This window comes from Macrotis lagotis, chromosome 6 (genome assembly GCF_037893015.1).
Source record: "Macrotis lagotis isolate mMagLag1 chromosome 6, bilby.v1.9.chrom.fasta, whole genome shotgun sequence".
In the NCBI taxonomy this organism is placed as follows: Eukaryota; Metazoa; Chordata; class Mammalia; order Peramelemorphia; family Peramelidae; genus Macrotis; species Macrotis lagotis.
Window position 1 is genome coordinate 99,347,762 of NC_133663.1, and position 13,348 is coordinate 99,361,109.

Below are 13,348 nucleotides of genomic sequence, written 5' to 3' on the forward strand. Positions count from 1 at the left end.
ATGCTCAGCCTTAGGGGTGGTATGGGGGCTCGGGGCCTGTTGGCCCCAGGGTCAGGGATCTGTCTGCTGTGCCACACAGCTACCCTACAGCAGAGTCAGAGTGAAAGGAGAGAGAAAATATAGCACATGGTAGTGGAGAAATACCAAAGGAGGGAGTTGCAATCAGCAATGGCAATGGTGGAAAAATGTGGAAGTAACTTTTGCCATGGACTTATCATAAAGAATGTGATCCACCCGTGACAGAGTTGTTGGTGTTGGAACAAAGACTCAAGCACATTTTTTTATTATTATTATTTTGGGGGTGCCGATCAAATGGGGCTGGGTGGCCTGCCTGGGTCCACATAGCAGGGTGACCATTGGGTGTCTGAGGCCAAATTTGGACCCAGGTGCTCTGGGCTCAAGGGCCAGTGCTCTGTCTGCCACCCAACTGCCCCTACTATTATTACTATTTTATTTTTATTTTGGGTCTTATTTTTTCCTTTTTTTGGTTTTTGCAGGACAGTGGAGTTGGGGTGGCTTGCATGTCACACAGCTGTGTGATTGTTGGTTGTATAGGGCCGGATATGGGCTCAGGTGCTCCTGGCTCCAGGGCCGGTGCTCTGTCCACTGCTCCACCTGGCCATACCTACAGTTACTACTATTTTTTTAATTTAAATTTTAATTTTTTTGTCTCTCCCCTTTATTGCTCAAGCAAGTCTATATTTTTTTGGGGAGGGGGAAATTTTGTTTACTCTTAAACAAGAATATTTTATTAATGTATAAAAAAACATTATTTGTACAAAATGAGAATAAATAAATATTAAATTAAAAAAGAAAAAAAAATGTCTCAATGGGGGGCAGCTAGGTTTCGCAGTGGATAGAGCACTGGTCCTGGAGTCAGGAGTACCTGAGTTCAAATCTGGCCTCAGACACTTAATAATTACCTAGCTGTGTGGCCTTGGGCAAGCCACTTAACCCCATTGCCTTGGGAAAAATAACCCTAAAAAAAAAAACATCTCAATGCCCTACATAGAATCAAGGAAATATATGTCAACTTCTTTCCAAAAGCTTTACTTAAAAACAACTTGTGATATGTATTTATTTTTAAATATATAATAATTATATTATATACATAATATATGCATATATTATATACATATATAATTATACATAATAATTATTTCAGCAATCTGATCAATACACTTAAAAATTCTTTTTGTTTGTATCTTTTAAGCTAAATTCTTTCTAGTGTCGATTTAAGCTTATGACACAATATTCTTATTGGGAATAGGAGCATATACCCTTTATTTTATCTATGATAATCTTTTAGGTACTCTCAGAAACTTATAATGCCTTTCCTTTCTGTCCTCAGGCCTCTTTCCTTAACTTGGCCTAAATCGCATTTGCCAATACATTTAACTGAATTCTACTTTCTTTGGAACACTCAAGTTTTTTTTTTTCTCTTCCTCTTACTTCCACGTATCCTTCAAGCCACAATCTTTGTAAGCCTCAACTTTCTTGTTTCTTAATGGGCAATAGTAATACCTTATGAAAGTCTAGGACTTTCTTTTAATTTTTTTATAAATATGTATATAATGATCTAGTCTTAATCTTGATGTAATTTTGTTTCTCTTCTTCGACATTAACAGTTTTTAATCTACTTTTTTTTCCCCCTGATCTGAACTCTAACCCTGGCCTCTCATTTTTCCATATTAAATAGAACTTTAAGTTCATCTCAATTCCTTGAGCTCAACTCATTCAATAAAAGGAGCTTTATTTTACTGCCTTTACTAGCAGTGAACTTCCATTTCTTCACATTGTTTTATAAGCCTCTAACTTACTAATCAAGTCTAATGTGGCTTATAGTTATTTGCTTTAGTGTATTATCTAACTACCGCTCCGTAAACTCTGAGAATTGGGATTATGCCTTATTTTAACTTTCATTTCTTCTAAGCACATCCTCTTCACACTATAGGCTCTGAATAATTTTCTTTTTGTTGAACCAAAAAATGGTTTATATAGTTTGCTTATGCTCACTATTTTTCAATTTTCATAATTTTCTTGTATATATTTATTTCTTAATATTATCAACCTAAACAGTCATCATTCCAGTTAAGTTGTTAGTATCATTAATTCCAATGTACTTATTTTGTTTTTCTTGCTTTTTTTGTTTGTTTTTGTTTGTGCACTATAGTTACATAGCAGAACACTCTGGCAAGAGTTTTCAAAATTAATTCAAGACTCAGATCTTGGCAGGATTCAAAATCCTGTGGTTAGATGATCCTCAGGCTCTCCAAGCCTTGTTCAGTCAGTGAAGCAATAACAAGTCATTCTAGTGATATTGTTGACTTTTCCAGATTACATGCATTGTTTGACAGTTGAGAACATTTAACACACAGTGGCTGCAAGCTTTCAAAGATTTAACAGAAGGTTAGATGAATGACCAACTTGGTTATAACCCAGACTGTTTAGTTATCTTATATATTTGCATGTCTATATCTGGATTTCTCAAAAAAAAAATAAGCCTTTGTTTTCCTGTCGTATATGGTAACGATGGGACCAACAAATTTGAAATCAACATCACCCTCTAGATGCTAAAAAAAAAGAACTAAGAACAGAGATGGGAAGAACAGATGGATTCAAATAAGAATTTGCAAAGCAGCTCCACATGAGAGATAAAAGAATTGTATTTTAAGGGATCCATTCTTTAGATAATCAAAAATATAATTGAACACCAAACACTTGGAAAAAATCATAAACCTTATCCTCAAAAAGACAAACAAGAAATTTTTATTAACTATGATGATCAGGTATCTAGATGACTACATCATATTTTACTTCCTTCAAAATTTTGTTGAAAATAATCTACTCATATATTCAGGCATACTTGATAGTGGTTTGAAAAGGCATAGGCAGACTTTTTCAAACTACATTCTACAGCAGAGTACATCTTTACAAACCCAAAGTATTTAATGTTTCTTAATTCTAGAAGGGCACTAGATTCAATGAACAAATATTGCCCTAAACTTTTCTTCAACAGGGTGATTCTCATGCATTTCCTTCAAGTCATAAAGCATTCTTTGAAAAATATAATTATGAAATTTGATGAATTATTTATTTAAACCAAGAAAAGCAAGATAGAATTTTTTGTACTAGATATGAGATTTCAGTCACATAAAATATAACTCCCAGTGAAAATTTGCTTGTTATTTTATTTTTTCATATACATATTATGAAAATTTTTCAACATTCATACATATGTCTATGTATATTTTTATGTTACAAAATTTCCTTCCAATCTCCTTTCCTACATCCCTCCCCTCAGCAGCAAACAGTCTGGTTAATATTGTACATATACATTTGTGTTTGTAGTGTTCCTCAGATTCTGAAGAATTTTTTTTGTTTTGTTTTGTTTTGTTTTGCTTTTTTTGGATGGGGATAGCATTGTCCATAGCCAGTCTGATAGGGTTCTCCTAGCTCTCTGAATTGCTGAGAGGAGTTGCATCCATCAGGGTGGATCACACAATGTTGTTGTCAATGTGTACATCATTCTCTTAGTTCTGTTCCCTTCACCCAGCATCAGATTCCATAAGTCATTTCATGTTTCTCTAGAGTCTAACCATTTATAGTTTTTTTTTAATAGCAGCTCCTTTTGTAGTGGCAAAGAATTGGAAATTGAGGGGATGCCCATCAATTGGGGAATGGTTGATCAAGTTATGGTAGATTAATATCATGAAATACTATTTTTCTATAAGAAGGTGTAAATGGTCGGACTCTAGAGAAGCATGGAATGACTTTTGAAATCTAATGCTACATGAAAGGGGCAGAACCAAGAGAACAATGTACATATTAATAACATTATAAAATGATTAATCCTGATGGATGCAGCTGCTCTCAGTAGTTCAGAGAACTAGGTCAACCATATTAAACCAGCTATGACCAATGCTATCCCCATCTAGAGGAAGAAAAATGAAATAAAACAAAGCAAAAAAATTCTTCAGAATCTGAGGAGCACTACATTTACTTTTTAGAAAAAATATCTTGTATGTATTTCTTTCCCTTAATCCTAATTCCTCATACTGAAAATAGCCAATCTTTAAACATGCTTAACATAAATGTGTATGTACAATATTAACCTGATTGTTCATTGCTGAGAGGAGGGGCCGTGGAAAGGGAGATTGGAAGGAAATTTTATAACTTAAAAATATACATAGGCTTATAAAATGAATGTTGAAAAACTTTCATAACATGTATTTGGGAAAGTAAAACACCAATTATAAAAATAAAACAACTTCAGAATATTCAAAAGACTTGGGAGCCTATCATGATGCGAACAGGAATTATATGAACAAAACTTCATAACACTCTATGGAAATAAATTTAACTTATGTAAATGTAGGAAAAAAATAAATTTGCTGGTTAATCTAATTCTGTTTTGTTTTTCCTTAAAGCCAAAACCTTTGATAATGCTTGTCCCTGATTAAGATGATCTGTGGGAAAGTTCACACATATTTATTCCTATAAGTCAAAACTGTAGGAGAGGAAGCCTCTCCATTTTGAGGGAGCATCAATTGAATATACATATCTATATTCAATTTATCCTATTATAAATATATATTATTATATTTGATTAATAGTCAGTGATGGAAACACTCAGAGATAAAATGACTTGATCAGTGTTATCATTATAAATACATAGTCCAGAGTAATTAAAATGGCTTTTATTATACATCATTGGTAAAAAGGACCACCTCTCTTACAAAAAGGGGGCCCTGAATCATGACAATGCTTAGTCTTATATGCAGTCTGAAAGGCTTGTTCCTCCCACTTTGTAACAATCATAGACCAGGGTCACAATCTAATTGACACATTCACCCCTATATGTTTTCCTCACCCTACTATTTATACTAAAGTAAGTACAGGGGAGTGAACAGTAACCTCCTCGAACAAGTACAAAGGAGGACACAAACCTTAAATTAATTTAGAACTAGAAGGGACGGACCTTATATAATCTCAGGTTTTGATCGGGTTTGGACTAATTCTTTTGTCTTACACTAGCATACCTGCCCATTGGCACCAATACAGGCACACCCCAGTCTTCATAATGTAAATTAGCAATCTCCTTTCATATTCCTATAGAAACCAAACACCCCCACATTTTTCAGTCAGGATCACCTACATTGTTTTAGTAATGAAATTTGAACACTGCTTTTGTTCTTGTTCTGTTTTGTTCTGTTTTGCTTTTTAATAATTGAGTTTTTTTTTCTACTTCCGAAACTAATTCTTTATCTATTACACCAGAAGTATCAAATTCATGGACTGAAAATTCACGGAATTTCAGATTGTGATTTGGACATTAGAATTTTATTGGGAAATGTTTAATAAAATAAATTAAAATACAATACAATATAGATACTGATAAATTGTTTTTTAAATCTATTTGATACCATTGCATTGTATCACACCTCCTCTCTATTTCCATTGTTTTAAGAAATACTGCAGAAGGTACACCTCCATGGTGCAGCAGAAAGAGCACTGGCCCTAAAGTCAAATTTGAACCTGAATTCATATCTGACCTCAAATATTTGATACTTTACTCGCTGTGTAATGTTCAACAAGTCACTTACCCCCATTGACCCCCAACCCCCCCAAAAATTACAGACAGTTGCTCTGCAATCAGATTTTTGTGGTTTTGTTTTTAAATTTCAGAAACCTAACTCATTATAACTCATTATTATTCTACCTAAACCCTGGAATCTCTCTGTTCTTTTTTTTTTTGTTTGTTTGTTTTGTTTTTAAACTGTAGAATGCACCATCATTCTCCTAGTTCCAGACTGGGGGGGGGAAAAAGACTAGGAATCTATTTCACCTCTACAACTTCTCTTATTATTGCCCCATTCTTTTCACTGACACAGCTACCACTCTGATACAAGTACTCATAACCTCACACTTCAATCTCTGCAGCAGCCTACTTAGTGCATTTACCTGCTTCAGGTTTCTCCCTACTCCAATCCATTCTTCATTCAGTACTAAAATAAATTTCCTAAACTGCGGGTCTGATTCTGTCAATCCCCTACTCAATAAAGTCAGGTAGTTCCCTATTGTTTCTAGGAACAAAGTTTTATTTTTTTAAGTGCTTGCATCAACATCTAAAATCCTTTATAATCTATTTCCCTCCCACGTTTCCAAGATGCTTATACCTTACTCCCCTAATCCTTGAAAATTAGAGAGTGAATTGTTGGCAATTTGTCAAAGAGAAAACAATGCAAATAATGCGTATTCTTAAAATTGGTCATTAAGGTGATAATTATGATAATAATAATAATAAACATTGATATAATTTTAGTATGTAATAAGCACAAATTTAATCCTCACAACAATCATGGGAAATAGGTACTAGTATTACTCCCATTTTACAGTTAAAGAAACTGAGATAAAGTGCCTTGTCTGGGATCACACAGCCAGCAAGTGTCTGAAGTCAAATTTGAACATATCTTTGTACTTTAGTCTGAAGTCAAATTTGAACATATCTTTTTACTTTAGTTCTGTGAATGTATTTTGTATCTATTAGCTGTGGTTGAAGCCTTGTAATTTAAGTGATTGACTTTGGGGTAATTAAAATTAGCCTTTACTAAAACTAAAATGTAAAAGTTTTGTATCCCTTTGTAACCATTCCTTGATACTTAATTTTCTTAAGATTGTTGTTTGTTCTTATAAAAGAACAATGACATCAAGGAGGTGATGTCATCATGTGTAAGTGAATTGGAATTAAGTGAAGGACGACTGGGCAAAGTCACCAGCCTCACTTTCTCCTCCAGAGAGGCCTGGATCTAGTTAAATATGGATCAGGACTATAGGAGATGGTCCTGAGAGGCTTTTGATTTGACTGATGTAGGAAATGGGTTAAAAAAAGGCCTCTTTAACCAAGGTACTTTGTTCTTAGGGGAAGCTTCCTGAAAGAAGAATCATCTCAGCTTTTAGACATTCATATTTGTGTGTTAATGAGAAAAGAAATGTTTTGTTTTTAAATGTCTTTTTCCAAGTGACCATGCAGCCTAACAAGCTGAAAAGACTGAAAATTCCTATAATTGTATAGTTTTGTTGTTTTTTCAATCTTTGTTGAATCACATCTGAGATTGTCTTGGCAAAATAGTATATCATTCCTTCTCCTGCTTATTTAGCAGATGAGAAAATGGAGACAAATAGTCTCTTAGAACAAAAATGCACATAGCAAGTCAGTGTCTGAGGTCAAATTTGAATGCGGGCCTTTCTGACTTTAGATGCTAGATGCTGAGGGAGTTGTGAATTGGCCCTGTGAATATGCTTTACCTCCCATAACAGCAAGGCTTCAAGCACCCCATGCAAAGGACCAGTATGTGATTTTCTGGGGATAAGCTGACTACAACAACAACATGAAACATTCAAACCTGTCTCTTTATGGACTAATCATCTGTATACCATACTCCCTAGACTTTGGTTTCCTGGAAGCTGCCTATCTGGACTAACACTGCCAGATAGAGGGTTAGCATCATTTATGTTAGAAGTTAAGATGCTATTTGATTATCTTTGAACTTCTGACTTTCATTCTTGATTAATGAAAACATTCTTGGCAAATGATCACTCTGGTTCATCCTATGCCAGTCCAAGAATTTCACTTCTAATGTCCTTACTTATCTCCTGTAATCACAGACAAAATTTCAAAAACCCACAAAGTAACATTGGGGTCCTATCCCATTATTTCTAGATGAGGTATCTAGGCTACTTGGACTGAATTTGAACACTAATTTTCTCAAAGTAAATATTTGGGGCCCCATAGGGCCCTCTGCTAAAGATCCCTAAAATCACTCAAGTTCTTATTAATTGACCAGCTATTTCTCCAGGCCAATACCCACTTGGTCATTATTTGGGTCTAGATTCGCTCAGGACGAATATAATAAAAGCAATTGTTTGTTTTGGTCAGAAAGTCTGAGTGTCTTCCCCTCCCAGATAGGATTTTTTTTTTGACTGTGGAAAAGAGGCTATACATTTTTGTTTTATTTCTTTTTTACCTTCCTTGGTCACTGAGAGACCATGAGGGTCTTGTATCCCAGTTTGAATTTTACTTTTTTTTGGACTAGGTAAATGTGATCTTTCTTTGCCTTTTTGCCTTCTTCCTTTCTTGCTCATCCTTATTCACTAAATGGGCATTTCTTCAGTCAAACTGAGACCTATTAAAAACTTTTGTTCAAAAAAAGCATAGGAAACTGAATTCAGAGACATTTCCAGTCATCCTGATCCGTATCTAGCCACCGTACCCAGATGACTCTGTGGCAGAAACTGAGTCTGGTGACCCTGCACAGCTCCTCCCCTCAAGCCCCTCTCACTTAAATCCAATTCACTTGCAAGTCATGTCATTACTTCCCCCTTGCTACAGCCTTTTTCTAAAAAGAACAAACAAAAAAACAAAAAGTTCAAATGGTTATTTTCAAGTCAGATCACTTATATTGAAAAATAAGGCCTAATCCTCCGTTGAAGGAATTTTAGGCATTGGAAAGTATTGTTGAGTAAAGAAGTTTCCCCTGACACACTGGAAATGACACCTTCCAGACTACTGACTTCTCTTAACTATGTATAAGGCTCAATTAGGGATAGTGCTCTGCCTATAACAGCTTGTCTCCCTTTCTGAGAAGGACTGGGAGCTCAGATTTCTAGATGGAAAATAAATCCTGAGTTATTTCATTTTTTATAAGAGAAATCCAGCTATATTCGGTCAGATAGGCCAGTTCAAGTTTCAATTTATTATAAAATAGATGTTTTATATGTATAAGCAAATATGAATCAAATTATGAATTTTTCCTATATTGACTAGAATAAGACAATCATCTGTCACCTAGGTTTCACATGGAGGAGAAAAATGGCCTATTTCCATATGATTTGTACTGCTTATATATGGGTAATTTGCATAATTTATGCAGCAAACTATTTATTATATGTTTTATTAAAGTTATTGTATCTCACACATAAATAGACTACTATGATGCAGCATATGGAAGAACAGAAACTATTAGAATAACAAATTTGAAGGTTGGGAAACACATAGGCCCACATATTAAAAAGGGATTAAGCAAAACAAAACATACACATGATGATGGTCAATCCCATGTCAAAATAAAAAAGATTATGTACATATTAGCAGAAGGACTATCAGAAATGATGTTTTACACACAAGCTCCATGTCTTCCCAATCCTTTAATGCTTAAACACATTACATAAAGTTATCATTCTCTTTTTTGTTATTCATTTTTGCCAATATATCAAAACTATACTTTGTATAGTATTTGGTACAAAAATATAGGGACTACTCTTTAATTTTAATCAATTGGGCTAGGATTTTTTCATTTAATAGTATTTTATTTTTTCCAATTAAATGTAAAAATAGTTTTCAATATTCTTTTTTTTGTAAGATTTTGAGTTGCAAATCCCCCCTTACCTTCCTCCTCCCCCAAGACAGCAAGCAATTTTATATAGGATACAAATGCACAATTATGCTAAACATATTTTGGACTAGGATAATCATATGAAAGGACAGAAAAATATAGAACTGATTTTCTTTTGGAAGTACAACTAAATTAAAGCACTCTTCAATGAGCTAGAAATAGTTTACATGCAAACTATAGTTAAAATTAACTATCATGGGTACAGGTAGAAACCAAAATGCTAATAATTTTTACAAATTTTAAAATGTTAAAGAAAATATTAACTTCAAAATAATAGTTGTAATCTTAATAGCATGCTGAGTTATTCCCATTTATACAGTTTCTTACTTTTTGTAAAGCACTTTAAGTATATAATCTCATTGATCCTCACAATGAATTAACTTTTGAATTAAGTGCTATGTTTATCTCCTTTTTATGGATAAAGGAAACTACATGGGATTAAAATTGACTTGTCCAGTAAAATGTCTAATGTGGGAATGAGACTGTGAATGACCACACTTATCCATGCCATGATATGATTAAATTTGTTCTACTGCCCCAAGGAGACAGAAGTAAGAATAATGACAATGTAAAAGTCTTCATGGAGGAACAGAAGTGATAGAGGTATAGATTTAAACTCATAAAGACATTCTAAAAAATTAATTCCTAAAAGTTACAGTTGTCCAAAAATTCCACAGTTAAATATTAATAGTAGGTGACCAGGCCTTGAAGGTTTTCAGATGAAAATCTAAAGACTTGTTTGTTGAATTGTATTATTTCTCTGTTCTACTATGGACTTATTGGCATGATGTCTGAAGTCTTGTCCAACTCTGAGTTTACGTGATTCTGTGCATATTCTAGAGTGAATGAATATTTTCCAATAATAAAGATTTAAATTCTATATCCATAAATAAACATGTCTGAAAGAGTTATTTTACTTAAATAAAAATTAAAAAGAAAATGAATATGTAGTCTTTTCAAGTCACCTACATTCCCTCCAGTCAACAATTCTACTGTTGGACTTTTGGACAACTAATTCTTAGGATGTTATTTTTAAAATGTCTTTATGATTAATTCAGAGCTCTGCATCTACTACTTCTATTCATTTTGCTAATAAAGCTACGGATAATCTAATTTTATTCCCCTGGAATAAGAATTTATGGATAGAGATTTCTATTGAGGAGAGTGCTCATTTCCGTATAAGAGGGAAATAATGTTTATAGCAAATGTAGAGTAACCAATTAGGAGGTTATTATAAGGAGACCAGATGAATCATGATGAGAATTTGTATTGTGATGTTTGTTCTGTGAGAACAGTCAAGGCAATATGTATAAGAAATGTTGAGAGACAAGACTCATCAATAGATTTGTATTTGCACTATGAATTAAATTTAGGTCTTCAAATCCTAGACAGTCAAACTAGGTGACTACAGTGATATCCATGACCTTGAAAAAGCTGGAAAAATCAGGAGGAATGATGACTTCTTTTATTCCTGAATCCTTTAGAATTCTGTTCAACTTTCTGTGATCCCATTTGGGGTTTTCTTGACAAAGATTCTGAAGTGGTTTGTCATTTCATTCTATGGTTTATTTTAAAAATGAGGAAACTGAGGTAAGCAGTATTAAGAGTCACACTGCTAGAAAATATCTAAGACCAGAAGTGTTAGGTGATACAATAAAAAAGTACCAGGTCTGACATCAAGACTCATTTTGCTGAATGCCAAGAAAACCCCAGTGAGGTCACAAAGAACACATAGTATATAATGTATAATGTATAATAAGAAAAACAATGAGGCTTCTTGACTCCAGGTCTGGAACTCTAAACACTGTGCCACCTAGCTTTGGAGATTTAAAAATCAGAATGGTGAATCAACAAAGGAAATTAGGAATGATTAATTTGGCAGGTAGAGAAAGAATATAAATCCAAATAAGGTCATGAAATCCATGAAGGACAGACTACCCAGAGGAACAGGATCATTTAAACTTTTTTAAATGTTATAGACATCAAGGATGATGCCTAAGAAAAGGGATTTAGAATTAGGAAGGAAGGCATTATTCATGACTTCAAAGCAGTTTTTAAAGAATAGTAGGGACAGAAACAAGATTTCAGGGGGTTGAGAAATGAGAGAAAGGTTAGGGATTGGTTATAATTCTAGATGACTTTTCTAATAATTGGGCTGTGAATCTGAAGTGAGATATAGAGGAATAGTTTGTACTGAAAATAAGGTCTAGTCAAATGTGTGTTAGATCAGACATATTTGCATAAGAAAGGAGTTGCTGGTTAAAGAGATATTGAAAATTAGAGAGAGAGTGAATCAGATGGAAGAGACAAGAAGAAATTGGATCCAGACTACAAATTAAGAGACTGACATTAGCAAAGAAAAAGACTATCTAAGACTGGGGAAAAGGACTAAAAGATTGGGATTTACATTGTGATCATTTGAAGTATGGAATCATGAAAGACAGTGATATCAGAAAAAAAAAATGGAACTGGCTAAAGGTTTTATGAACATGAAAAAATTCATTTAAAAAACTGACTCTGACCCAGAACAAATTTTAGGGACAAAAAGTTTTATTTAAGAATTGCTGTTGTTAGCAAAAGCTAAGGGAGAGAGAGAGAGAGAGAGAGAGAGTAATGGCAGCTGGAAACCAATAAGGAAAAGTATAGAAGCATGAGAGATTAGCTAGGGGATAACTTGCAGAAGAGCAGACTAATTTCTCAGCTAGAAGACAAGCAACTCAGCTGAGTAGAAGATGAGCTTTTAAGGGAAACTTAGGTGTAGTTGGGAGGGCAGATAACTCAGAAAGCAGAGATGAGATAATGAAGGATATGTTGATAAGGGACAATAGCACAAAGACTTCATCCTTTCAGCCTAGGGCAGGGATTCTTTATTTTGTTCATATGAGCTTGCCTTTGCTCCAAAGAGTAGGATACTTAACTAAAAGTTTGCTGTCCTCATCTCAATAACTGGGTGGTGCACAGTAGATAGAGCATTGGCCTTGGATTCAGGATGGGAGCTCAAATGCAGTCTCAGACACTTACCATTTATCAGCTGTGTGATCTTGGGCAAGTCACTTAAACCTGATTACCTCTCATCCAGGACCATCTCTAGTCATCCTGATTCATATCTGGCCACTGGACCCAGATGGCTCTGGAGGGGAAAGTGAGACAACCCCTCACTCAAATCCAATTCATGTACTTTTCATGGCATCACCTCCCTGTTGCCCTGATCTTTGAAAAATAAAGGACAGGGACTGCTAGGTCCACTGGCCCTGGACTCAGGAGTACCTGAGCTCAAATGTGGCCTCAGATACTTAATAATTACCTAGCTGTGTGGCCTTGGGCAAGCCACTTAACCCCATTGCCTTGCCAAAAAAAAAAAGAAAAGAAAATGAAGGTCAAACTTTAGTATTAACTTGGTCATTGGGATGTTGGGTATGGGCTTATTTTTGCTTTAAACAATGTTAAATATAATAAAAAGGGTCAGTGCAGAGGGAACAGATTAATTATAAAATATATTTTTTTCTGTTAAATTAACTATTCTATTGAGCATGATAAGGATTTGTTGGAATAATTTGCTTGGAAAAAAGAAAGTTTAGAATAACCAGAGTGGGAAGGGTGATTTGGGAATCAGGAAAGAGTAAAAGCACCAGTGTGCAGAAAAGATTTATCTGAGATTTGATAACAAATTTGTAATGGACTGTTACAGTATGTTTGTCTGTTCCTTCATCAGTGTTCAGTAGTTCACTATAAAGAATTTAGAAAGTTACAAGGTGGAAGTAATCCTGGGTGGAGTCTGGAAAGGGATGAGTAATGATAATGATAAAGGGATTGAGGATTAATTCACCATAAAGTTGAACAGGTTAATGAATGGGTCCAGATTCTGAAGAGAGGAAAGTGACACTAGAATAAGA